Below are 26,451 nucleotides of genomic sequence, written 5' to 3'. Positions count from 1 at the left end.
TCGCAGAACCTAAAAGGATGGAGTTTTTCTTTTCTTATAATAGCCACACAATGGAATCTTGTGTGGTCGATAAAATTGATGTAAAAGTATTTGTTGAGATGGGAAAATGATTGTGATCCATTGTTAGATTAGAATAAAATGATCAGTAAGAACTCCGTTTTGGAAAGTAAATAAATGTGTGTATGCATGTATAATATAATATGCATATTATAATATGTATATATTTATATTAAGATATATACACACACACACACACACACACACACACACACACACACACTATTGTTGAATATATTAGCATATGTAGCTGGAACAGGTAGCCAATTTAGGACATGTGAGATCTGAGGGGTAACAGGGATATGTTAAAAGAAGAATGAATGAAGTTTCTATTGAAGATGTACTTATATTTTATTCTTGGAGATCCTCAGCTTTACTTTTATATGGTTTGCAGCGCATGGGTGAGCAACATATATCCAAAATATACGTTATATTTAAATAGGTTATATTTATATATTTAGATAGGTTATATCTATATGTCTATATATACCTACATCTGTAGTTATATATTTGCATGCTTATAAATATACAACCTATATTATATAGAGGTTATATTTATATATTTACATAGGTTATATCTATATAGCTATATGTCCCTATATCTATCATCCGTCTACCTATCTATAGCTATATCTATCTTTCTATCTCTATCAATCTACCTATCTGTCTAAATATCTGTGTGTCTTTGTCACTATCTCTGTGTATCTATCTGTTTACTGTATGCCTGTCTGTCTATCTATCTATAAATTTTTCCATGGTTATTGCTGAACTGTTGAATTATTGACGATCTAGGTTTCTGCATTTCCTGTAATAAGCATATAGTAAGGTTCCTGTAAAACTATAAGCCATTCGATACTCTGTCATCTCAGTTTGAGGTGATGACTTGATCCCTATGGAGGCTTGCCCTTCCCTTTCTCATCTGGAAGGCTTCTTTACTGCATATTTCCTTGGACCCAGTGTGCCCGACACACAGGCCTTCCCCCATCCAGCTACCGGTCCACAACCTGCCTCTTGCCGCCCCCCCCCCCAATCTCCCCACCCCACCAGCCCCGGGCTGGCTGTGCCCGCTTAGAGGGAAGGCTCTAATCCTGATAGAGTCAGACTCATTTGGTCTCTCCTGGGAGACATACTTCAGTGTAAGCTTTTTGAAATGGTATCCTGTTTCCGGATACTGTGCTCGAGTGGAAAAGACAAAGCTAAGCAAGTCATGATCTTTTATTACCTTTGGAATCTCAACAGCCACCATTGTGCTAATTGCCAGGGGCATAGAGCTGAAAAGACAGGATTCTTGGCTTGGAGGAGCTTGCCTTCTCAGAAGGACCAGCCTCTCCTTGGTGTTTCTTGCAAAGACCCGATAAAGACTTTCCAGTTTGGGGCATCTGCCTCTCTTGAAGCTTGGGGGCCCCAAATCCCAAGCTCTGGGGCTACTCTCAACATCTCCCCAGACTCCCTGGATGGTGTGGTGGAGTTGCAAGTCATCACGCCCTGTTCCTCTAGCGAAAATCATGTCCCTGCTCCATCCCACTGCCTGTGGCAGAGAGAGTTGACCTCCTCATCATTGCTCAAATGTAAACGATAATGATTTCCGAATCCCAAAGAACTGTTTCTAATGTCATCAGCACGAAGTCCTGGCTCACCAGCCTGATAGCATCCTGAGTTCCTCTGCCCAGCCCTGCAGCGCTGGGCAGGGCACAGTTATTTTATGAGTCTGGAGGGCAGCTTACAGACGAGCCAGAGGGGCAGAGTGCTGACTAAGGCTGCACACGCTGTAGGTTAATAGTCTGGGGCTGTGACAGCGCGTGGTCAGATGGGAAAGCAGAATATACCATGTGTCTGAGTCAACCAGACCCCATGAGCAGGGCACACACTGGAGGGGTATTTCCTGGCCTTGGGAGAACATCAAGGGATTGGGGGAGGGAAGAGCAGATTGGACAGACAAATATTTTTGTGCAATCCCAAACAGATGCAGCATTTAATGCATAGAGAAACCTTGAGTCTCTTCCTCAGCCCTGCAAGTGATATTTCCATCCAGCAGAAGCATTAAAAAAACAAGACAATCTCTTCTTTTCATCTGTGCAACCCCACACATGGCATACTTTTTCCTTCTTAACTGGACTTGGCATGTAAATGGCAAACTTTATGCTTGCTTCCAAGGGCTTTAGAGCAATACGGCCTTGGGTGTGTAAGCAACACACAGCGACGACCCCCAGCGATGGGGAAAAGGTTGGACACACACCTTGCCTCTTATTGGCTTCAGAGGAAATGGGATAACTAAAATAATTGTAAGGCAAACAAAGAAACAGGACCTTTTGTGCACAGTCATGAGCTCCTGGTCTCTGATGGGACAATGGGGCGATGAGATGATGGGGCCATGGGGCAATGGGGTCATGGGGCCATGGAGAGATGGGGCCATGGGGCGATGGTGTCATGGGGCCATGGGTTGATGGGGCCATGGAGATATGGGGCGATGGGTTGATGGGGCCATGGAGAGATAGGTGGATGGGTTGATGGGGCCATGGAGAGATGGGTTGATGGGGCCATGGGGCCATGGAGAGATGGGTTGATGGGGCCGTGGGGCCATGGAGAGATGGGTTGATGGGGCCATGGGGCCATGGAGAGATGGGTTGATGGGGCCATGGGGCCATGGAGAGATGGGTTGATGGGGCCATGGAGAGATGGGTTGATGGGGCCATGGAGAGATGGGTTGATGGGTCAATGGGACCATGGAGAGATGGGTTGATGGGGCCATGGAGAGATGGGTTGATGGGGCTGCGGAGAGATGGGTTGATGGGTTGATGGGGCCATGGAGAGATGGGTTGATGGGGCCATGGGGCCATGGAGAGATAGGTGGATGGGTTGATGGGGCCATGGAGAGATGGGTTCATGGGGCCATGGAGAGATGGCTTGATGGGTTGATGGGGCCATGGAGAGATGGGTTCATGGGGCCATGGAGAGATGGCTTGATGGGTCAATGGGACCATGGAGAGATGGGTTCATGGGGCCATGGGGCCATGGAGAGATGGGGCGATGGGTTGATGGGGCCATGGGGCCTTGGAGAGATGGGGCGATGGGTTCATGGGGCCATGGAGAGATGGGTTGATAGGGCCATGGAGAGATGGGTTGATGGAGCCATGGGGCCATGGAGAGATGGGTTGATGGGTTCATGGGGCCATGGAGAGATGGGTTGATGGGGCCATGGAGAGATGGGTTCATGGGGCCATGGGGCCATGGAGAGATGGGTTGATGGGTCGATGGGGCCATGGAGAGATGGGTTGATGGGGCCATGGAGAGATGGGTCGATGGGGCCATGGAGAGATGGGTTGATGGGTCGATGGGGCCATGGAGAGATGGGTTGATGGGTCAATGGGGCCATGGAGAGATGGATTCATGGGGCCATGGGGCCATGGAGAGATGGGTTCATGGGGCCATGGAGAGATGGGTTCATGGGACCATGGGGCCATGGAGAGATGGGTTCATGGGTCGATGGGGCCATGGAGAGATGGGTTGATGGGTCTATGGGGCCGTGGAGAGATGGGTTGATGGGTCGATGGGGCCATGGAGAGATGGGTTGATGGGTCGATGGGGCCATGTGGTGAGTAGAAGGGAGATTATTGGGTGCTGCTCCTCCGGCAGCACCGCCTCTTGCTCTGCTTGGAGCTGCACAGCTGACGTCCACCCTGAGGAACAGGTCACTTTGCCGCACTTTATGGTGATGACGTCGCCCAGCCTTCCCATTGAACGTTTGATGCCGACAGCTCCTCCTGGGTCTAGACCAAGGGGAACACGGGCCGATCTAGAGTTTGCAAGACCTCAGAGGTGATGGGAAGGCATTCCACGATGAACAGATGAGGCCTGCTTTAAGGACTCACACTTTTTCCCAGGGGCACCAGGGGTCGTTAACTCAGCTCTCATTTTACGTCCTTTACAACACACGTGTGAACAGTGGTTTAACATGTGGGTCAAAGCCAACGGCCCTTGTTTCCAGCTTTTATTTGCTTCCAGCTGGAGCTGCATTCATCTGACTGGATCCAGTGATACTGACGGTTATGTCTTCCTGTGTGCACTAAGCCTGGGATTGCTTAGCCAGATTTTGTATATGGTGTGTGGCCAGGTGTCAGCTTCAGCCTTGGAAAATGTGCCTGAGGTTTGAGGGAAATAAGGGAAATTTTCCAGTGATACGTATCCACGTCCCCACCGTAATAGTTAAGTGGTCAGCAGCTGGCAGGAATGTGTTGCCCCATGATCTGAGCCCAGGGTTCCATCATTTTAAGGACTCCAGTCAGTGATAATCCACTCCCGCCCAAGCAACCTTTGTTGAATGCTGCCCATGAGTAAGGCGCTGTGCTGTGCCCAGGGAGGGGTTGCTAGTACCTCTGGCTAAGGTCGCTAAGATTTGAAAGGCTGCCAATAGCTCTCCTACTGGACCAGGGGTGAAAGCATCATGCCACACTTTGGGTAACGCAAGCACAGTGCAGCGGAGGATTCCTTTTATCTGGGGCATCAAGAAACTTTCTAAAGGAGATGGCTCTTATGCTGGTCTTGATGGATGCGTAGGACTTGGAGAGACAGGGGCACGGAGAGATTGGGCATCTGCAGTAGCAGCTTGTGCTGGAGGGCCTGACGGTGTGTGATATCTCGGGGGTATCCTGACTGGACTGCAGGTGCCCCTGGGGTCTGGGTCACAGCCCAGCACTTTGCTGGGAGGCGAGGTGGGGAGTCGTGTTAGAGGCAGCGCCTGGAAGATGCTGAGTGTTGTGCTGAGGGACTGGGTTTTATTTCATAGCCTCTGCCGAGTCCCTCGGGGGATGTGAGGAGGGAAGTACCATCCCCTAACCCTAATCTCTTAAGAGGATGATCCTAGCAGGCTTGGCAGAAAGCTTTGGAGGATGCGCTCCTTTTCAGGTCTCCAGATGCCCTGAGCTGTGCTCATCTTTTAGGGCTTTGGCAGAATGCACTCCACGTCCAGGGCCATGTCTGCAAGAGTTTTCCATATGGATACCTGTGCAGAGCGTGGAGGAGAGGATTGGCTGCATTTGGAGCCCTCTTTGTCTCTGGATCTCTGCTGCCTTTTGAACTGCAGTAATTGGCCCTGATCCCTCACTCCTGAGCAGCTTACGGGTGGGGCAGGAAGTCAGCATCGTCAGGTGATACCTTTAGAGAGGTTAGGCGCTCCCTGGGTCCCTGGCCCCAGCCTGCTCCTTGGTTCTGCCCTTTATCCTCCGCGGCTCCTACGGGGACCCTGGTCACAGAGGCGATGGCTGTGAACTGACCGTGATCGGAATAATGACAGTTAAAGAACTAATAACGTGTTTATTTGCAAAGATCATTTGATGAAAGGATAAACATTCTGAGAAGGACTTATCCTTACTGCTGTGGGTTAAATTGTCTAGTTAATATGAACATTAGTACGACACAGGTTGCTATCAGAATGCACCTCATTTATGTGTGCGATACGTCTTCCCAGCGTCCCGAGGACTCCCCCAGATGTGATCCTGTTCGTCTCCTCAGCACTTTTAGGAGCTGCGTGACAGCCTTGGGGCCACGGTTTACAGATGACGGAAGCAAGATGGAGACAGGGAGGGTCCTACCTCAGGCGGCAGAGTCTATTTCTACCCTGGCAGAGAGTCAAGTCTTATTTTAGGAAATTCTCTCCACACAGTCGATCTCACACTGCTTGGGGCACAGTGGCTCCCGGAAGGCGACTGTAGGCAGCTGGCATTTCAGAGGAATTCTTTCCGGAGGCTGACAAAAAAAAAAAAAAAAAAGATGATTCAATTCAGGAATGTGGAAACAGATAGGCCATTCTTTGCTCAAGGCATCTTTCCATGGTTGGCAATTGTTTGAGCTGCTAAACTATTTGAGGAATTCAACTTGTTTTTGTTTGGGGGGCGGGGGAGCGGTATTTTCTGGGTCATCCAGCCATGACTGCTGGAAATCCCGTGGGAGTTTCTTGCTTTAGGGTAGACACACACGGCCAAAAGTGAACAGGGAAATGGTGAAGTTGGACTCAAATGTAGAAGATGATATAGATTATGAAAATGGTGGTAGGTGTTTCTCCAGAGTCACTACAAGGTTATAAAAGTACCAACTCTGCAGGCTGACATCAATAACCATGGTTCTTGTTACTCTGTTGCAGTCCATCCTGTGGTTGACAAAGACTCCACCCATCATGGTTCCAGAGCATGCATGGCATGGAACCTGCTAGAACCATTTCTTCCACCTCATTTTCCCTTTCTTATTGGATTCCAACCCTCCTTGAAGAATCCATTGTACACTACTCCTGATGTTTATTTAGGTTATCTTCTTAAAATTATGGTAAAATATACATAACATAAATGTTACCATTTTAATCTTTTTTTAAGTGTATATATCAGTGTCATTTTTTAAATTTAGTTTTTATTTTATATTGGGGTATAGTTGACTTACACTGTTGTGTTAGTTTCAGGTGTACAGCAAAGTGGTTCAGTTATACATATATATGTATTGATATGTATACATATGCACACATATGTAATGTGTACATGCTAATAGATCAGTGGTATTAAGTACATTCACATTGCTTTGCAACCATCACCATTATCCATGTCTGGAACTTCTTTCATCTTCCCAATCTGAAACTCTATACTTATTTTTTTTTAATTTATTTTATTGAAGTATACTTGATTTACAACGTTGTGTTAATTTCTGTGGTACAGCAAAGTGATTCAGTTATACACATATATACCTTCCTTTTCATATTCTCTTCCATGATGGTTTATCATGGGAGGTTGAATATAGCACCCTGTGCTCTGCAGTAGGACCTTGTTGTTTATCCATCCTATATATAATAGTTTGCATCTGCTAACCCCAGACTCCCAGTCCTTCCCTCTCCCATCGCCCTCCCCCTTGGCAACCACAGTCTGTTCTCTGTGTCTGTGGAAACTCTAAACTTATTAAACGATGACTCCTCATTCCTCCTTCTTCCTAACCCCTCCCCACCCCCAGTCCCTGGAAACCACTAAACTACTTTCTGTCGATATGGATTTGACTGTTTTAGGTACCATGTATAAATAGACTCATGTGATGTTTATCCTTTGGTGTCTGTCTTATTTCACTTAGCACAATGTTGAAGGATAGCAGAATATGCCACGCCCAAAAATATGCCAGCTCAGTTACTTTGAGCTGAAGGCAGTTGAGAAGAAGCAGGTAGAAGAAAAGCTCCCTGTACTCCCTGATTTGCCTAAAAGCAGTACATAAATTTGCAAAGATATTCCTCCTCCCCTCTCTACCAGGAAAGACAAAAGTTAATCAATCACCAGAGATAATTTTAGACCCTATCAGCCAGGAGGTGGCACCAAAGGAATCCATATAAACTTTTCTAACTGGACTTTATATACCATTAGTTAACTTTCTGATTGTTTGTCCTTGGAAACCTAACATTGCTTTCCTTTGTGCTGTTCTTTCTCGATAAATTTTTATTCTTTGTTGAAGATGCCCTATAAGCCAGAGTTCTAAGCCACCTCTTGGAGTTATTCATTTTCCCTGGGTCTCTCCCATGTACACATGAGGCAACATGTTAATAAACTTGTTTGTCTCTTGTTCATCTGTCTTTTATTACAGGGGTCCCAGCCAAGAACTCAGAGGGATAGAGGGAAAATTATTTTCCCTTCCCTACAGTGTCCTCAAGATTCATCCAAGCTGTAGCATGGGTCAGAATTTCATTCCTTTTTAAGGCAGAATAATATCCCATTGCATGGATAAACCACATCTTGTGGATTACTTAAGTAATCTTGAACCATTTTATGGTTTTAAACTTTCGACGCCAATATTTTGTTCCTCCAACAAAGTAATGGGATGACAAAGGCACACATCCTATCTTACCAATGTGTATGAAGATAGAGTCAGCCTGGGAATAGTATGTAATTAGTGACTTCTACTTTCATTTGTTTCTCTTGCCAGGGCAGAAGTTTATTTAACGGAATTTAAGGGAATTACAAAAATAGCCAAAGCCCAGCCATTTTTACCTTCAGAATATTATAACTCACTTGTTGCAATGTTTCTGGTTTGAAAGATCCTCACATACACATGTGCTACTGTAGGCACAAGGCAGCTTAGAGTAAACCTCTCTCTACATGGTTGAATCATTTCCCCTTTGAAAGGTCCAGGGAGAGTTTCTGCAGATACCCATGTGGTATTTGTCAATAATTTTCCAATAGTTCAGTACACATTGCTCCGTGAAGTATCCTTCAGAAAAATGAAGCAGGAAATGAAATTATCGGATGACTGGTTAAGTAAGAGAGCTTTCTCTTCATTCATAATTAGGAATAAGAACACTGAAGTTTATCCTTCCTGAGTGAACAAGCAGACACAGCCCATGTCGTGAATTTTTGGGGAGAACATCTAGGTTATCGAGAGGGGGAAAATAAACTGGAGAACAAACATACCATACAGTAGCACCACTGGTAACATTCGAAAATGGTGTGAATGATCCAGGTTATAGTTTTAAAAGCTCCCAGGTGACTCTGATGTGCTCTAGTTTGAGAATCTCTGGCTAAACAAAGGCTATAAACACAGGTGTTCTGAACTCTAGTCATAGAAAAGGTAAAAATCTATTTAAGTAGTCTCAGTATCCACCAAGAGAAAGATGAATGCTAGCAAAAACAAAGGGAAATCTGTGAATCCAAACAAAATAAAGAATATGTTTGCAAATATGACTGATTGTTAAGCATTCATAGAAACTTCCTCAGTGATGTATAAAGGATCAGTTTTATAACATATTTCTTAAGGTGAAAAAAAACAGTGGGAACAATAGTTTCTACTTCTTGACCTAAATCAGTTAATTATGGAATTTGCTTCATGTTGGCATGCTTGCTCCAGAAATGTTCTCAAATTAAATAAGTGGTAAAAATTACGTTTATCGATAAAAATGGCATACCTCTTCCCTCTAATCTGTAATAGCAACTACATGGAACTTGGAAAATTTGTAGATTTGAAGGCATCATGATCGGAGCTAAGCAACGACAGTGGGTCCTCAACTTGTGTACTGAAGGTTCTTGATATGTGGTTGACTTTAAAGGGTAACTAAGAGATTGGCAAGGCAAAAAAATAAATACACAGTGCAAGAGAGAATTATGTAACCGTAGCTTATTTCCAGTATGATGGAGAGGCATAGAAGGGATGATTCTCTAAAGAAGCAGACAAAATGGAAAATCATTGTGATCCATTAATTTGGCATCACATTTATCTGGTTAATTATGTTTTGTTTGTCCAATAAAAATTAATTGTATTCTTTGAATACATTTTAAGTATTTTTTGGATACTACCTAAGAATTTTGGGAAGCTATTTCACATGTTAAATATGCTTCTGTGAAAAAAAAATCAAATACTACAGGTTCGTTTAAAGCCCCCAGATTTAATTAACAGATTATTCTGCACACGATCTGTTACTGTGAAGATAAGAGCAAATGCAAAAGCATACAGCTGTATATGTATACGTACATAAAAATATCTTTCTATATATGTTACATGTATTAAAAAGATGGGATTATCCTGTGGTTATTATAGCTTATTTCATTAAGAATTCAGCATAGATATTTATACACATTGATACTTTTAGCTCCTGTTGTTTCTGAGTCCATCTTGAGATGAAAGAAAAAATAAAGGCACCAATGAAAACTCACTGAAAAAAGATACTTAGAAAACTACCTTGGATAATTTTATTGGACTATAGAAATTAACTAATTAACTCTATTGGACATAAAATAACATGCATTGATACATTTTCAACTAAATTAAGGAGAAAAATATTTTGCCTCTTTGGGAAGATGTTTAAATTGCAAAGGAGCAACTCTTCTAATGAACCATTTGCAGTTCCAACAAATGAGCTTGGGATGAATAACATAGTAAGATCTTAGCAGCAACTGTGCATTGTGCGTCTTACTACCCTAAAGTTCCAGTCGTATAGTAGATGCTCAGTAAAGGTTAACTCAGCAAGTGAAGATACTTTAATAATAAATATGCACAGGGAGGCTACAAGCTGCAAAGAACGGACACACCTACTCAACCTGGTTTAAACAGCCAGGGCCACTGTCTCGTCCAACACAAGTCCAGGGAAGAGCAGGCCTCAGAAAAGTTTGCTTCCACAGCTCGACTGTGTCATCAGGGTTCAGGCCCTTCCATTACTTCTTCTGTTTTATTTTTTATTTAACTAATTTATTTTTTTTGGCCATGCCAAGTGGCACGCGGGATCTTAGTTCCCCAGTCCGGGCTCGAACCCGTGCCCCCTGCAGTGGAAACATGGAGTCTTAACCACTGGACCGCCAGGGAAGTCCCTCCATTACTTCCTTTAGAGCATCAGCTTCATCATGGCCGTAGGCAGTTGCCAATAGCAACCAGAGTTTCCCCATCTACATCCTGGTGAAGAAAGAGTGACTGGCCTCTGTTTCCCAGGAACCCTATCCAGCAAATCTCTTTCTGTGACTCATTGGCCCAATATGGACCCATCATCCTTGGAGCAAGGGATATGAAATGACCAGAATTGGTGCTCTGCGATGGCATGATAGCCTGGGATGGAATAGGGGTGCAAGTACATGCCCCCAGGCTGACTCGGTTCTCTCTTTGTTGTAGAAGAACATAACATACAGTAACTGAATCTTGTTACATTCATAATGTCTCAATTTGGGGCAGTGGTAATGCAACATATTGGGTGTAGAGAAGTTTGAGATACAAAGAATGTAGAGACATTTTCCAAAAGTGATTGTTGGTTCAGGGTGGCCCTGAAAGAGAACTAGTGCCAGATACTTTTAATGGCTGGTCCAGAGATTCATCCTTGTTGAGTTTCGTTACAGACAAGCTTAGTGCCTGGTCTTGTGCTTGAAATGTGGAGTCTTGGAGATGCCAAGTTGATTGAACAGAGACTCTTCTTAAAGATGACCGGCATTGACATCTAAACCATGCAGGAAGCAGAATTTGGGGTTGAAGGCCTGAAAGGGAGCCTTCATTTATAACAGTTAACAGGAATTTGGTTTCTCCTCAATAGTTACATTTCTAGCTGAATATTAAAAACAATCGAAAAATGCCTTCACTTCCCAGTGCTTTGTCGTTGTATTCACTACTCAAAGCTTTTTGCCTAAGAAAAAAAGTTTTCATAAGTGAAGATTTTTATTCAGGATTAATAATGTAAATACCATAAAAAATAGTACTAAATTTTGTATGGTAGGTAATAATGGATATAGATTATCTTATTTAGTCTTTAAAATAACCCTTTGCAGAAAACAGAACTTGAACTCTTTCTATTTATCACTCCTCTGTCTATATCTGTCTGCCTCTCGTAATAAGTATCATCCATCCATCCATCCATCCGTGCTTCTCTCCCTCTCTTTCTCTCTCTCTCTCCCCCGACCCCCAACTGTGTGGGAGGGAAAAAAACTTTTTCCTCTGCTCTCTTACAATCTGTTTATTGAGGCTTGTGAATTAAACTGACAAAAGACAGATGAACAGGAGAAAGACATATTTCTTTATCGATGTTAATGTTTTCATGTGCATGGGGGTGCTGACTTAAATGCACAACGTGAGAGTTGTGAGTTAAGTTTTATTTGGGGCAAAATGAGAACTATAGCCCAGGAGACAGCATCTCAGCTAGCTCTGAGCAACTGCTCCAAAGAGGTGGGGGTGAAGGTCAGTATATATGTGATTTTGGTGAAGGGGGAGTACATTCAATCAAGCACATATTTTTCTTTAATTAATTTATTTATTTATTTTTGGCTGTGCTAGGTCTTCGTTGCTGGGCACGGGCTTTCTCTAGTTGCGGCGAGCGGGGGCTACTCTTCACTGCGGTGTGCGGGCTTCTCTTTGCGGTGGCTTCTCTTGCTGTGGAGCACGGGCTCTAGGCGTGCGGGCTTCAGTAGTTGCAGCACGTGGGCTCAGTAGTTGTGGCTCGCGGGCTCTAGAGCACAGGCTCAGTAGTTGTGGTGCACGGGCTTAGTTGCTCCGCGGCATGTGGGGTCTTCCCAGACCAGGGCTTGAACCCGTGTCCCCTGCCTTGGCAGGCGGATTCTTAACCACTGCACCACCAGGGAAGTCCCCAAGCACATATTTTTTTGGAGAATGTTTCTGCTAGTCACAAGGAGCAGATGTCACCATGAAGGATTTTAGTGCTTTTCTAGACACGAGGAGATGCAGGCATTGGGCTCATAAAATCCGCTCCTGAAAATATCTAACTATCTGAGGACGTGTTCTGCCAGTTTTTCCCAGAGCACAGAGGGCCTCATTCTGGGTCTCCTCCCTGAGCTCCTTTCAGGGGGTGTTGAAGGTCAGCAGCTGCAGCGGCTCAAGATTTAATCCTTGTAGAGGTAGATGGCAAGTGCCAATTTGTAGTTGACAGGGGCTTCACAGAAAGAAAGAAAAACCCAAAGAAGCGATTACACAGGTGGTGGGTGGGCTTCGTGTACCATTTTAGTGGAAGGTGATAGATTACGGAGAAGTGAGCAGACAAAGGGAAAGGTGGTTGGGCTCCTGGGGGTGGTGAAGTGTGGGAAGAGGACTAGGAGTGGTAGTTGTTGGTAGTTCTGTTGCTAGTTAAGGTGGTTAAGGGCTCTTTAGCAAGGCTTGTTATGCAAATAAGAGTCAGTCACCTCCTCGGTATGGGAGAGGACTGCACCTTTACAGATGGAAATTTATGTCCCCTTCTCAAAGGGAGATGTATGCCCTTCTTTTAGGCAGAAGGGGGAAGGGCAGAGAGTTCTTCCTGTACCTGCTACTTCTCAGTTGCTTTCATCTTAAAATAATTCTTACGCCAAAGTGGCATATTTGGGGGTGCATATTCTGATCTGTCTTTGTATCTATCAATCCATCCATCCATCCATCCATCTATCACGTCTACCTACCTAGCTATCTATCATATCTATGTATCCGTCCATCTATCCATCTATCAGTTCCAAAGCTTGGGCTCCCCACAATATACTTACATGCTTATATATGTAAAATGATTATGGGAATGCTTGGGCCCTGACTCTCAATGGATGACTTATTTCTATCACGAGTGTCTGCAAAGCCTAAGACCTTACCCAAGAGTGATTAAGTAAAAGAACCTGAAAAATAACTTTCGTTTCCTGACTTCCAGTACAATGTGTTTCCACTACACCAGTTTTCCCTGCTATTTTGAATTTTTTCAGTTAAGAAAGATTTGCTTCCTCAGGCTTCAGTGCCATTAAAGCATCAGTATCAACTTCTCATCTTTAATTTGTTCCTAGGCCAGAATCTGCCCTCTCCCAAAGAGAGAGGGACACAGAGATACTGAGAAAGACTGCACGGCATGTTATATATATTCTACCACTTTGTGGACCAAAGAAATCTCAGAATCGCTCAGCCATGCCGTTTAGAAATAGCACATAGCTCAAAGAAGAGCCGTGAGTGCCAGTGTGTTTAAAACTCCTGATTCTTGGAAACCTACTTTCGCCAGCTTTGCCTCCACTCCATTTCTCTGGTTCCCAATGAGCTCCCTTTGCTAGATTATGTAAGTCACAAGGGCACAGGGGCTCATTATTCCAGCTTTTTCTCCTTAGCTTCCCTTTTCTTGACCCATTCCTCCCTCCTGAAGTTGAAAATAGCTATGCCTCTTTGACGCAGAAGAAAGGAGTGCTAGGTAGCCCTCAGAAGGGGACCATGCTTATGCAATAAGGGGAATTTTCTGCTTCTTTCTCTGTCCGTCCAGCAGTGAAGTCCTGGGTAACACAAGCGAAATAACAAGTTCATACTTTACAGCCGTAGCACATAACTGCTCTCTCAGTGACAGGGGATTCCGATGCTGCTTTTGAGGTGTGCATGACTTGCTGGGGTCCCGAAACAAATATAATAATCGCTCTTTGCTGGAAAAACTTTTTTTTTTTTTTTTTCCTGAGGGGAATTTCTAGCTAAACCCCTATTTTTGGTTTTGAGTTAACAAGTAAGTCTGCTTCATCAGGGTCCATCACACTTATTTCTGTAGATGGGGGGAAATTGTGACTAGGCTTATGGGGACAGAAAACCATCTAAGGACAAATCCCAAAATTAACGCTAAGAGTACAGGAGACACTAACCTATGGTATGATGGCTCTCCATCTACTTAACTATTCTTTAGGTGTTTGTTTGGGTTTTTTTTTTTTTTTTTGAAAATAAGAAGAAGAAATAATGTTTGTCTTATTGATTTCACAAAGACATTTTGAGCTTGAAACGAGCATTGACTATGAAAGCATTTTGCCGTAATTCACAACCACATTCACTGATGTTATTAACACTTGATGCTGGATCATTGGAAAGTCCCCGGGCATCTTCCCGTTTTGGATGTCAGTCTGTTGGCATTTCCCTCCAGACACTGCTGTTGAGGGCCCTGTAGGACAGTCTTCCACAGAAAGTATGGTCCAAAGGTCAAGGATACTGGCGTCAAGGAGAGAGATCATCAGAGATGCTCTCAGCCTCTGCCCAAGACCTACTGAATCCAAATGCGCCTTGTGGTAAAATCTCCAGGAGACTCAAGGAACAGGAAAGTTTGAGAAGCATGGAACGTAATGTGTCCACCTATTGAATTCCTCAAATTCCTGCGCACGGTGATGAACTTGAGAATATCTCCCCCCCCAAATGTGTGGACCCCAGGTGTTCAGAGGAGCCAACAAGTGTTTAACCTTTCCTCATCTTCCCTAGTCACCCCACCTGTTTTGGGAGACAGATCTCAAATGGTATGCACCCATCTCACCTTGCCTGGGGCCCCAGTGTTTCTGTGGGGATTTTCCAGATTGTTCATTCCCTTATGGATATCAGAGCCAGGTATGTAGTTTTAAAAGGACCCTGAAGAAATGCAAGGGCGTCTGTGGCTATCTATGTGCATCGTTCACCTCTGCAAACCATCGCGGTTACGTAACTAGAGATTTTCTAAACATGGTACGTCTGTGTCTCTGCTAGTTGTTCTTTTGGGTGAACACGTACTAAATCAGTCCATGAAGAGTAGAGCTGAGGTCTGATCCAGAATGGAGACAGAATTTGATGTAAGGAGAGAGTGGGATAAACTCATTCAATGGGCAATGGCATGCTAACATCGTGGCCTTTGACCGTGTCAGAGGCGTGGGGTGTAGGAGAACCAAGCGTGGGGTGTAGGATCGGGGTCAAAAGAAATAGGCCTGGGGTCCAGCCCTGACACGCTGTACCTGCCTGACAAGGTCCAGGTGCCCTGATCTCTGCAGCTCACCTTTCGTCAGCAGTAAAATCAAGGTTAGCTCAGTGACCTTGTAAATAAAATAATGAATGTGAAAAAACTTTTACATATTCATATGAAGAGAACTTTGTTTATACCTTAAGATACAGACCAGGAAACCTGCCCAGGGGATGGGAAAGCATATAGGCTCTGTGGACTTGCCAGAGTGAATAAGTTGCTCATCTTGGTGAAAGAAAATTAAAAGCTAAGACTGTATAATAAGTTTAAATGTAATAAATTCAGCTGAGCAACTGGCTTTGTTCTTGGCATCTCAGGGTCAAGTAACCAAGGCAATGATTTGCATGCTAAATTGAGCCTTTGGCTCAGTTTCTCATAATACTGATCCAAACTGGCAACACTTTGATGGAGTAAGCTGGTGGAATTCTGGAGGGTAGGTCTGCAAGCAAAGTGCAAATTGTCAAGCATGTTTAAAAGCACCAAGAGAAAAAAAAAAAGCACTTTCCTTGAAGGCCTTTGGACTTGTAATGCACAAAAATGTCTGTCATTAAAAGCTTACCATGGTTTAGATGAAAACGTAGTTATTTTCAGTATTTCTGTGTTTAAAGCAAAAGTTTAATATTTCCTTTTCAAAACTCAGTGCTTTTGTCCTGGGAAAATATAGCCTAATTATACATTACTTAGACATTGTGAATTTGATTATGTGTGGTTTTCTCCACGTCAGCCTATTTGAATTTTCAAAATCTTTGTTTTCACCACTTCTGGGCCATCACTCTAATAATGCTTTACCTACAAAGAATCCATTCGCAGTAATTTGTCGCTGCACCTAAGTACCTCTACTACCTTGAAAACTAAAAAGAGAATTTATACTTTCCATACATAGACAAACACAAACTCCTCCAATAGTAGATAAAAGAGAAACTGCATTAAATCATGGAAGCACTTTGCACGATGTTCTTAATTGAACCAGCAGAGAAACAGGATGTATCTCCAGCCTCCACTGTCGCCTGGCATTCCCTTTATTCTTTTTTTTTAATTTTTACTTTATATTGGAGTATAGTTGATTTACAGTGCTGTGTTAGTTTCAGGTGTACAGTAAAGTGATTCTGCTATACATACGTATACATATATCCATTCCTTTTCAGTTTCTTTTCCCATATAGGTTATTACAGAGTACTGAGTAGAGTTCCCTGTGCTATACATACAGTAGGTCCTTTTTTTAAATTGAAGTAGGTGATCATACTAAGTGAAGTAAGTCAGAAAGACAAAGACAAATACCACATGGTATGACTTATATGTGGAATCTAAAATATGGCCATTCTCTTCATTCTAAGTGTTAACACTGTAAGTCACATGCACCTCCTTCCGCAACTCCTCAAAGCAGTTTCCTGTTCTTTCACTGACAAACATGACAGGCTGGAATGGCGTGAACAGTAAAAGATGCCAGGATTCCTGGGAAAAAATCCTATGCCTTTTGATCTGTCAAGTCCAGAAAGAAATTGAGCTCCAACTATGGGGGCTAAGTAAGCTGTCTCCACAAAGGCAGCAAAAGTGTTGTACAAATTGAAATGTTGATGGTAAATAGACACATGGATCCTACTGGAAAAGTTATTACGTTTCCGTTCACATCTTTGCTTTTCTTCCAGCTGATGATCTTCACTTTAAAGATTCCAAATATTTACATAAAAGAATTTCTCCTTTTATTTCAAATCAAAGTGACAGAATTGGGGGGTGAAGACACTTTGGTGCAAGTTTTCGTGTGTTGGTTGCACACTGGAAGTGCGTAACTTGGAGGAACACCTTCTGGGGGCACCGTGACTGTTCATTTACTACATGCTTACAGAGCTCAGCCCCTGGGAAATGCTGGGAGCTGTGAAATATGGGGGAAGAGACAGGCATTCCCCTGCCTGCTGCCATGAGGTCAGCTCTCAGGGTTACTGAGATGGGGTGCACACACGCACACACGCACACACGCACACACACACAGACGCTGAGGCATCATAAAGGGTAAAATACAATGCTTGGTGATTTATTGAGTATCTCTGAATACAGAGCAACTTCCAGGATTGTGGTTTTCATAATCTGTATGAATTCTGATAGGAATGTTTTATGTACCCACACACATCTCTGTGTGTGTGTGTGTGTGTGTGTGTGTGTGTGTGTGGTATTTATAGAAAAATCAGCATGATTAGCACTTGTTTTTGATCCATATGATGCTATAAAAGTGCACCTAAATATGCTGCTTTGTAATATATGCAGATTACAAAACAGTATATGTTAGGTGAACTCTGTGTGTGTGTGTGTGTGTGTTCATACATAACAGTTATACTCTGTTATATATATTTATATATATTACAGAGAGTACGTTTCAGATGCACTTTGATAACATGAGAATTAAACCAACTGCAATATATATATCAATGCATATATAATTTATACAATATATATAACATGATACGTATCGTAATTGTTTAATCTATGTTATTAAATGTTAAAATATCCTCTTTGTAATATGTATAAACATATATATATAAAAACAGTTCAACTATTATATATGAATAAGAATATAAGAATATATGTTATACTGCGTTATACATATGAAAAATACATAACATTTATAGTACATATACTCTGTTTTATATATGTTACAAACTTTGCACTTTTATAACTTACATAGATTAAAACAATTGTGATATATATTATATGTTATAGGTAGTGTATATTACATATGCATTGATATCTATATCACAGCTGTTTTAATCCACATGTTATAAATAAGTGCATCTAAAATATATTCTGTCATATATATATGTATACATACATATATGCGTATAACTGTTATGTGTGAATTTGTATGTGTGTATACATACCCCCCGCACACGTACACAAAGTACACCTAGCATACTGGTTTGCACGCTATACATGTACTATAAAGCAGCATATGTTAGGTACAGCTTTACAGCATCCCCATGGATGAAAACAATCGCTAATCATGATCATTTTTCTCTACATTTATAGCTCTCTTTCAAATGCCTGATTTCTGCCGCTTCCTTTTTGCTAGCTATGCGGAAACTAACGAATCTCTGAAAAGATTTTGACGTCTGACCTTTGAACCTGTCTCCCATAGTGATTCAAAATAGCATGGCTGATCACCCGCAAAAACAGGCGTCTGATCCCCCTATTCAGCACACAGCTTGTTCTTTGGAGAACCAAATCAGAGATATTTCAAATAAATATCGCCTGGTGAAGAACAGAGAATCAAAACTGATTGGTATGCAATTGCGTGTCAGGGAATAAAATATATTACAGTAGATTTGCAAAGCACAACATTCTTTAGACAAGTTATTGCTATGTTTTAAAAAACCATGAGCCTATAATGATACAAAATTTATAAAATTTGGTATTTATTTCTGGTAAATAATCCGCTGCTCTATTTTTTCTTCACCACGCTTAACAGGTGGGAGGCACACCTCATATTTGTAGGGAGCATATGCTGCAGGAAATATTTCTTTTGCTCTGCTCTTGGAGAGAGAGGGTTAGTATATAGGGAAGAGGCCATACCATTTAGGGGCAGACAGATTTGGTATTCAGTTGTCCTTCTGGGTACCCTTAGGCAATCTATATGACCTTTGTAATTCCCTTTGTGTACCTAGAAAATGGAGGTAGCTATGCCCACCTCCCTGGTCGATGTATATATTAGTGAAATTACCTGTATATGATTTTATATGTAGTATTATATATGCATTAACCATATATATGCATATACATATATATGTGTGTGTGTGTGTATACGTACATGGGGGTGTGTGTGTGTGTGTGTGTGTAATATACTATATATATAGAGAGAGTGTATGGCTAGGTGCCCAACACAAATTAGGTGTTATTTATTTATTTATTTATTTATTTATTTAACATCTTTATTGGAGTATAATTGCTTTACAGTGGTGTGTTAGTTGCTGCTGTATAACAAAGTGAATCAGCTGTACGTATACATATATCCCCATATCCCCTCCCTCTTGTGTCTCCCTCTCACCCTCCCTATCCCACCCCTCTCGGTAGTCACAAAGCACTGAGCTGATCTCCCTGTGCTATGCGGCTGCTTCCCACTAGCGATCTATTTTACAGTTGGTAGTGTATCTATGTGCATGCCACTCTCTCACTTCGTCCCAGGAGGTGTTATTTAAATTTAAGTCCTCTGATGTAAGGTACAGTAATCTTTCTCCATCCATGGAGTTTAGGGATTGTGAAGGCAAATGGTCCCAGGGCCAGAAAAGGTAAGGACATGAGTGACAGACTACGTAAAGACCATGGAGAGCTGTAAGCACTGTTTCATGGGGCCATCTTGACTGCAAGGTTTGCCATGTAGAAATCAAGGGTCAATATTGCCCTCGACGTAGAAAACACTACAATGTTTTCTGCATTTTTCAAGAATAGTCAGAAGCTCGTGTTTTTCTGCAAATATCCCGCTTTTCAAATGTAGGCAGCTGATCTGATTAAAGAAAGCAGGTGTGGGACACAGGCACATGGGAAAATTATACAGAAACGTCACGGCTCTGAGCAAGGGTTGACCTACAAGCGACTCACGTTTGATTTCTTCCTCTTCCTGCACCATTCAGTTGAGGGTGGGACCTACCACAGAGCTTGTTAGAAATGCCGTTCTCAGGGCAGCTCCTGGTCCTAAGGAACGGGAAACTCTGGGGTGGAGCCCAGCATCTTAGTTTTAACTAAGGTCAGGGTCAGTTTTTTTTTTTTTTTTTTTTTTATTTATTTATTTTTGGCTGTGTTGGGTCTTCGGTTCGTGCGAGGGCTTTCTCCAGTTGCGGCAAGCGGGGGCCACTCTTCATCGCGGTGCGGGGACCGCTCTTCATCGCGGTGCGCGGGCCTTTCTCTATCGCGGCCCCTCCCGTCGCGGGGCACAGGCTCCAGACGCGCAGGCTCAGCAGCTGTGGCTCACGGGCCCAGCTGCTCCGTGGCATGTGGGATCTTCCCAGACCAGGACTCGAACCCGTGTCCCCTGCATTAGCAGGCAGACTCTCAACCACTGCGCCACCAGGGAAGCCCATGGGTCAGTTTTAACTAAGGTCCGTTTTGACCCCTAGGTCAGGGTCTGCAAACGAAGCCCAGAAGTCCAGATCTGAACCACCATCTGCCTTTTTCCAGCCGTAAACTAAGACTGGTCTTTCTGTTTTTAAATGGTTGGGGAAACAAACAAAGTCAAAAGAAGAATCATGTTTTTTTTGGTAATTATAACAAAATTACATTGAAGTACTTAATTATGCCAAGAAACAACAACAAAACTGGTAACGGAAAAACTGTAAATTCTACTGTGAAAGACAGTTTTCCATAACAGAAAATTCTAAGTTCTCTGCTCCCTCCCAGAATTTTTTATGATCTACTTGATACTCATAAGGCTTATATTTATATCAGCCATCTCTTTATTTTTTAAAAAAATGGTAAGAAAAAAATAACCTTATGTTTATCTCAAATGTTAATGTCACATGGAAGAATCATATTTTGCAACGCATGGAAACCGTATGAAGTTCTGTGTCCATGAGTATGCTTTTAGGGGGACACAGTCACGCCCTGTCACGTCTTATGATGTATGGCTGCTTTAACATTACAACAGCTGAACAGTTACAAGAGAGGCTGTATGGACTGCAGGATCTGAAATACTTATTCTGTGGCTCTTTACAGAAAAACGTTGTGGACCCGGCCGCAGCTGATTCTGGTGCGTGTTCACATTTGAGAACCGTGATGTTTAGTGACCGTCGTGAAACGTAATCCTATGTTTGTGTCAACAAGGGGAAGGGAAGTTCCCCTGCGGCAGTTACTCTGTGCATTCACTGAGCACCCGTTTGTGAATCCGCTTCAGGTAGATAAGTAAGAAAGAGCTTTTGGAATAAGATCCACGGACTTCAGATTCTCAGGTCCTTCCCTGGAAGTTCAGAAACCTTAAATCATCTCCTCTTTGGATTCCTCTTCTGTAAAGCACAATAAACAATCCACACCATGCAGGATCATGCTGAAGCTATAATCAATAAACGAGATGAAGTGCATAACCAGTTTCCTGGCACAGAGTAGGTGTTTTAGAAACAGCATTATCCTTTGAGTTTTAAAAGATTGTTTTCACTCTGAAGAGATTTCCAGGAGAGAGTAAAATACCAGGAACTGAAACATATGCACATGGTGTTGTTTATTTAGAAAAGTATTGCGGGGGTGGGGGGCCTTCCCTGGTGACGCAGTGGTTAAGAATCCGCCTGCCAGTGCAGGGCACACGGGTTCGAGCCCTGGTCCGGGAAGATCCCACATGCCACGGAGCAACTAAGCCTATGCGCCACAACTACTGAGCCCGCGCTCTAGAGCCCACGAGCCACAGCTACTGAAGCCCGTGAGCCACAACTACTGAGCCCGCGTGCCTAGAGACCGTGCTCTGCAACAAGAGAAGCCACCGAAGTGAGAAGCCCGCGCACCGCAACGAAGAGTAGCCCCCGCTCTCCGCAACTAGAGAAAGCCCGTGCGCAGCAACGAAGACCTTATGCAGCCAAAAATAAATAAATAAAATGAATAAATTTTTAAAAAAGAGGAAAGTATTGGGGCATGGAGAAAAATGCCATATTCACTTTTCAGCTCCCAACATTAATTTTCTTTAAAACTCTTATAAACAGGACTCAAGCACAATTAGGTTTTAGAGATCCAGGATGTAAGTGAAAGCACTTATCAATATGTCTATCAAACAAGACACCTGTTTCAAGTAGGTATTTCATCACTATTTATTGAGCAAAGAGTATGTCTGTTTTTCATTGTTGCTTCTCTGTGGCAAGATCCACTGTTTTATTAACCTGGTCTTCCATTGTCATGCTTAATGTCTTCTTATTTTATAACTGGGGTTAAACATTGTTCCTCCAAAGGACACTGCTTGGTTGGTTGAAGATGAAGATATTGGGTAGCTTTTCCTAACTAAGCTACCCAACTCATATAAAGCCATATTACTGGCTGTCCCTGCCTGATGCCCAGGGTAATGTGTCCCCATGGTGATCACCTATGCCCTGTCTCATGAGCGGCAGCAGCCAGCTCTGCAGAGATCCAGCTCCCTCCCGCCCCCAGGGGCAGGTTCCCTCCCATAGACTGGGCTTTGCCGCACTGCCATGACCCTTTCTCGAAGTGCAAGGATTTTTATTCACTTCTTCCCAATGGCTTTACTTCCTGAAAGAAGCGTATGCTCCTTTCTCTATTTATTTCCAATCCATTGGCTTAGAAATTCCCAAAGTGAAAAGAAATAAACTGGAAAACCAGAGTTTCCAGAGAGAAGACTTGAGCACCCACTGGAGCAGGACATCCCAGATTCCAAGTATTTTTATCCTCTCCTTCAGAACGAAGTGGGAAATTCCAGCTGATTGCCTGGAAAATTGCCTCTGTCTGCCAGCAACCTTGAAAGAGATTTTGAATTGGGTAGGTACACAAAAAACCCTTGACATTTAAGTCTATGTGATTCTTTGAAAGCTAAACATATTGACACCAAAGGAATTTCTCCAGAGTAGGATGCCGTAGATAAGATACACTCCTGCATTTCTCTCTCACATCACTCTTTTGTTTATTTAAAACCCACTCTGATGCTAGAATTCATCTCTGTCACCTCTGCTGTTCCTACTCTGCCAGTATCCCCTGCCCTCCTTTTTTTTTTAAAAAAAAAATAACATTCACTGGTGAGGTTGAGAATAAAGTTCATTTTAGTCCTGAAGAGTAAAGTGTCCAGGTGCAAATGAAGCCTTAAATGGGAGGCATGTATCACTCCTACATGGTTTAGCACATCTATGAACATAACACTCACCAACCTTATTAAACTCTCACGTAAATTGTAGGTTTGAGTATAGATGAAGGAAGAAAAATCTCTTATCCCATGTCTACATTTATTTTGCCTTTCACCACAAATAATTTCTTTAGCCTTGCTACAGATTTTATTATTTGCCAGAGCAAGGACTGGTCAGTTTTTATCTGACCTGAAAACTATTTCAAAAACCTAAGATTTTTTGCAGCACAATTAAAACACACACACACACACACACACACACACACATTTTGGAAGATTTAATGCTTTCATGGATGGAACCCAGGGCTGCTGTCGAAAGGTAGTCATAACCTTGAATAATTTATGTTTTCTTTGGCTTGGTTTATCCATTTTGATTACATAAAGAATATAATACTTCTCTTCATCTTTCCTTCATTAAAGAGCCATATTGTATTTCAATAAAAAAAAAAAACTATGAAAATAATCAGTCTATGAAAAAAAGTGGTATAAGAGATGCCCAAATTAAATATATAGAATATATGTAGAATCATGATTCATTTTCCATATGAGTGATATAAACCTAGGAAGAAGAAATATTCTCAGTTTAAAATAAATCCAAGTGTTTTAAAGTTAATAACGTCGTTCTTCGAAATGCCTGTCTGATTTTATTTGTGTGAACAATGTATGCTGGTGTCAGACTCTTTATCAGGGACTTGTCCACCTGTAGAGGCAAAGTTTCCAAGCAGTCATCAGGAGCCAGAAGGCAATTCATGGACTCACTTGCCAGTATTAACAACGAACAGTAGTTATTGGATTGTTGCTCTATTCACTATTCTAATAGCTCTTACTCATATTATTCAGGCTGCTATAGAATGAGTAATTTCATCCTTTCCACCTAGCAATCTGTTGCAGGATTTTGCAATTTGCCCATTATTGAAGTAGGCTAAAATTACCATTCATTTCCCCAGCTTCTCCTTTTGATACCTTTTTTTCTACCTTAATAGGTACATAGTAAATTTTTGTTTCATTGATTTTATATTCCTAATACAATGAAAAATGACATGAATTTCATAACTCGATTGTACTAAATTATCAGTGACTAAATTATTTGTAAAGTATATTTTAATTTTATTACAGGACAGAGCCTTAAGAGAAAGGAATTCAGTTTGGTTAGTTTAAAGGCAAAGGGAAAACAAGATTCATTTGATTAAAAAAATAAAGCGTTGAGGACCATTGTAGTTTAATCAAAATACTGTTTGATTGAAGTTACACTTTCAGCAACATCTGCCTAGTTCTCTCAGACAGTCCATCCTGCTGACAACAAAGAGAAACAAACAAACAAAGAGATCAAATAATCAGACCGCCATCAGACACGTCACAATTCTCAAAGCTATCTTAACGGGGCACAAAACGCTCCTGATAAAGGAAGAGACCGATAAACTGGCAAGGTGTTCTGATCGCAAAAGACACCATTAAAAGAGTAAAAAGAGAAGCCACGGTTTATGACATGATATTTACAGCATTTTATTTATTTAGTTATTTACTTTTTTAAAGTTTTTTTTTTTTTTGACGTGGACCAATTTTAAAGTCTTTATTGAATTTGTTACAGTATTGCTTCTGTTTTATGTTTTGGTTTTTTGGCTGCCAGGCATGTGGGGTCTTAGCTCCCCAACTAGGGATTGAACACGCATCCCCTATGTTGGAAGGCAAAGTCTTAAGCACTGGACCACCAGCAAAGTCCCAACAGCATTTTAAACTAGCAAAATTGTCCTATCCTCAAGATAGAAAGTGTTCCTACAAATTAATAAGTAAAAAAAAAACAAAAACAAAAGAAACCCAACTAACAGCCCAGTTCAAAAGAGAGCAAAAGGTTTGAACTAGCACCTCACACTTTGGGCATCCAAATGCCTGATGCACCCATGAAAACAATACTCCGCCTCATTGAACGTCAGGAAAATTTACATTAAAACCAGGATGAGAGACCTCTGCCCAACCACCAAAACGGCTACCACAGACAGACTGATATCAGGAAGTGTTGGCAAAGATACAGAGCAACTAGAACTCACTCACAATGCGGGTAGGAGGACGTATAAGTTAGTGCAACCCTTTGGAAAATTGTTTGGCAGTATCTATGAAAACTGACCATAGATATACCTGGTTCCATTCTTAACATACATGTGTACATACCTGCACCAAAAGTTTTGTCCAGGGATCTTCACAGCATCACTATTCATTAAAGCCAAGAAAAGGAAAGAACCTAAATGTTTATCAACAGTAGGATGAATGAATAAATTGAGGTGTATTCATACAAAAGAATATTGCATAGAACTAAAAACTGAATGAACCACCCCATGCAACAACATAGATACATCTTGTAATGTTACATGAAAGAAGCTAGACAGAGTAATAAATACTGTAGGATTCCATTTATATAGAGTTTAAAAACAGGCAAATTGAATCTATGGTATTAGAATTTAGGAAACAGTGATTTTTTTGGCATGGGGAGTGGTAATTATTGGGAGGTCACTGGAAGATGCTTCTCAGATGCAGGTAATGGTTGATTTTTTTTTCTTTTTTTTTAAAGAGGAACTTAATTAATTAATTTATTTATTTTTGGCTGTGTTGGGTCTTCGTTTCTGTGTGAGGGCTTTCTCCAGTTGTGGCAAGCGGGGGCCACTCTTCATCGCGGTGCGCGGGCCTCTCACTATCGCGGCCTCTCTTGTTGCGGAGCACAGGCTCCAGACGCGCAGGCTCAGCAATTGTGGCTCACGGGCCTAGTCGCTCCGCGGCATGTGGGATCTTCCCAGACCAGGGCTCGAACCCGTGTCCCCTGCATCGGCAGGCAGACTCTCAACCACTGCGCCACCAGGGAAGCCCAATGCTTGATTTTTTGACCTGGATGGTGGTGACATGTCCGTGTTCACTGTGCCGTCATTCATTTTCCCACACAGGTATGATTTGTGCACTTTTCTTCGGTACGTCATACATCAACCAAAAGCTTATTGACTTTTTGATGCCACTTGATCCAAGACACCCACATCCTAGACTGAAGGATTGGATTTGAATGAAACTCATTTTCATCGCAAGACAAAGGTAAACCAAAATCTTTATGAGATTTATATTATCTTCATTTTTTTTCCATCTCTTTCTCTTTTTTTGCCCACTGGAGTTTTCTCTTCCCTTCTAGCTTTAGCCAGCATTAAAAGGGTACAATGTACGGTTTTCCAGAGGCTGTTTTACATGTTGCCTGATTTTCAGTTCATTCCTGTCCCCATAAAAACGTGTGACACTCGGTGTGCAGAGTGATTTCCAACTAACGTGTGCATGAGACTGAGGCAGTGTGTATATACACTCTATTCTCCCTAGGCTGATTTCGATAATGGAGATGTTTCTTTGTAATTTGCTACATATTTTTTTTTTATACTCTTAACGAATAGAGTCACTGAAA

The 26,451-nt window shown here is 42.2% G+C and overlaps 1 protein-coding gene across 1 annotated transcript in view; it reads left to right on the top strand.

Annotated features, from left to right (window-relative positions):
- The window catches only part of PUDP (pseudouridine 5'-phosphatase), a 361,799-nt gene extending 335,703 nt beyond the window's left edge, over positions 1-26,096 (top strand). The window contains exon 6 of the transcript XR_009006644.1: positions 25,955-26,096. The gene's annotated coding sequence lies outside the window, so the exon portion shown is untranslated. The remainder of the gene's footprint in view (positions 1-25,954) is intronic.
- Positions 26,097-26,451: the final 355 nt, after the last annotated feature.

The sequence above is a fragment of the Balaenoptera acutorostrata genome, chromosome X (assembly GCF_949987535.1).
Source record: "Balaenoptera acutorostrata chromosome X, mBalAcu1.1, whole genome shotgun sequence".
In the NCBI taxonomy this organism is placed as follows: Eukaryota; Metazoa; Chordata; class Mammalia; order Artiodactyla; family Balaenopteridae; genus Balaenoptera; species Balaenoptera acutorostrata.
This window is presented reverse-complemented; position numbering and strand designations above follow the sequence as displayed.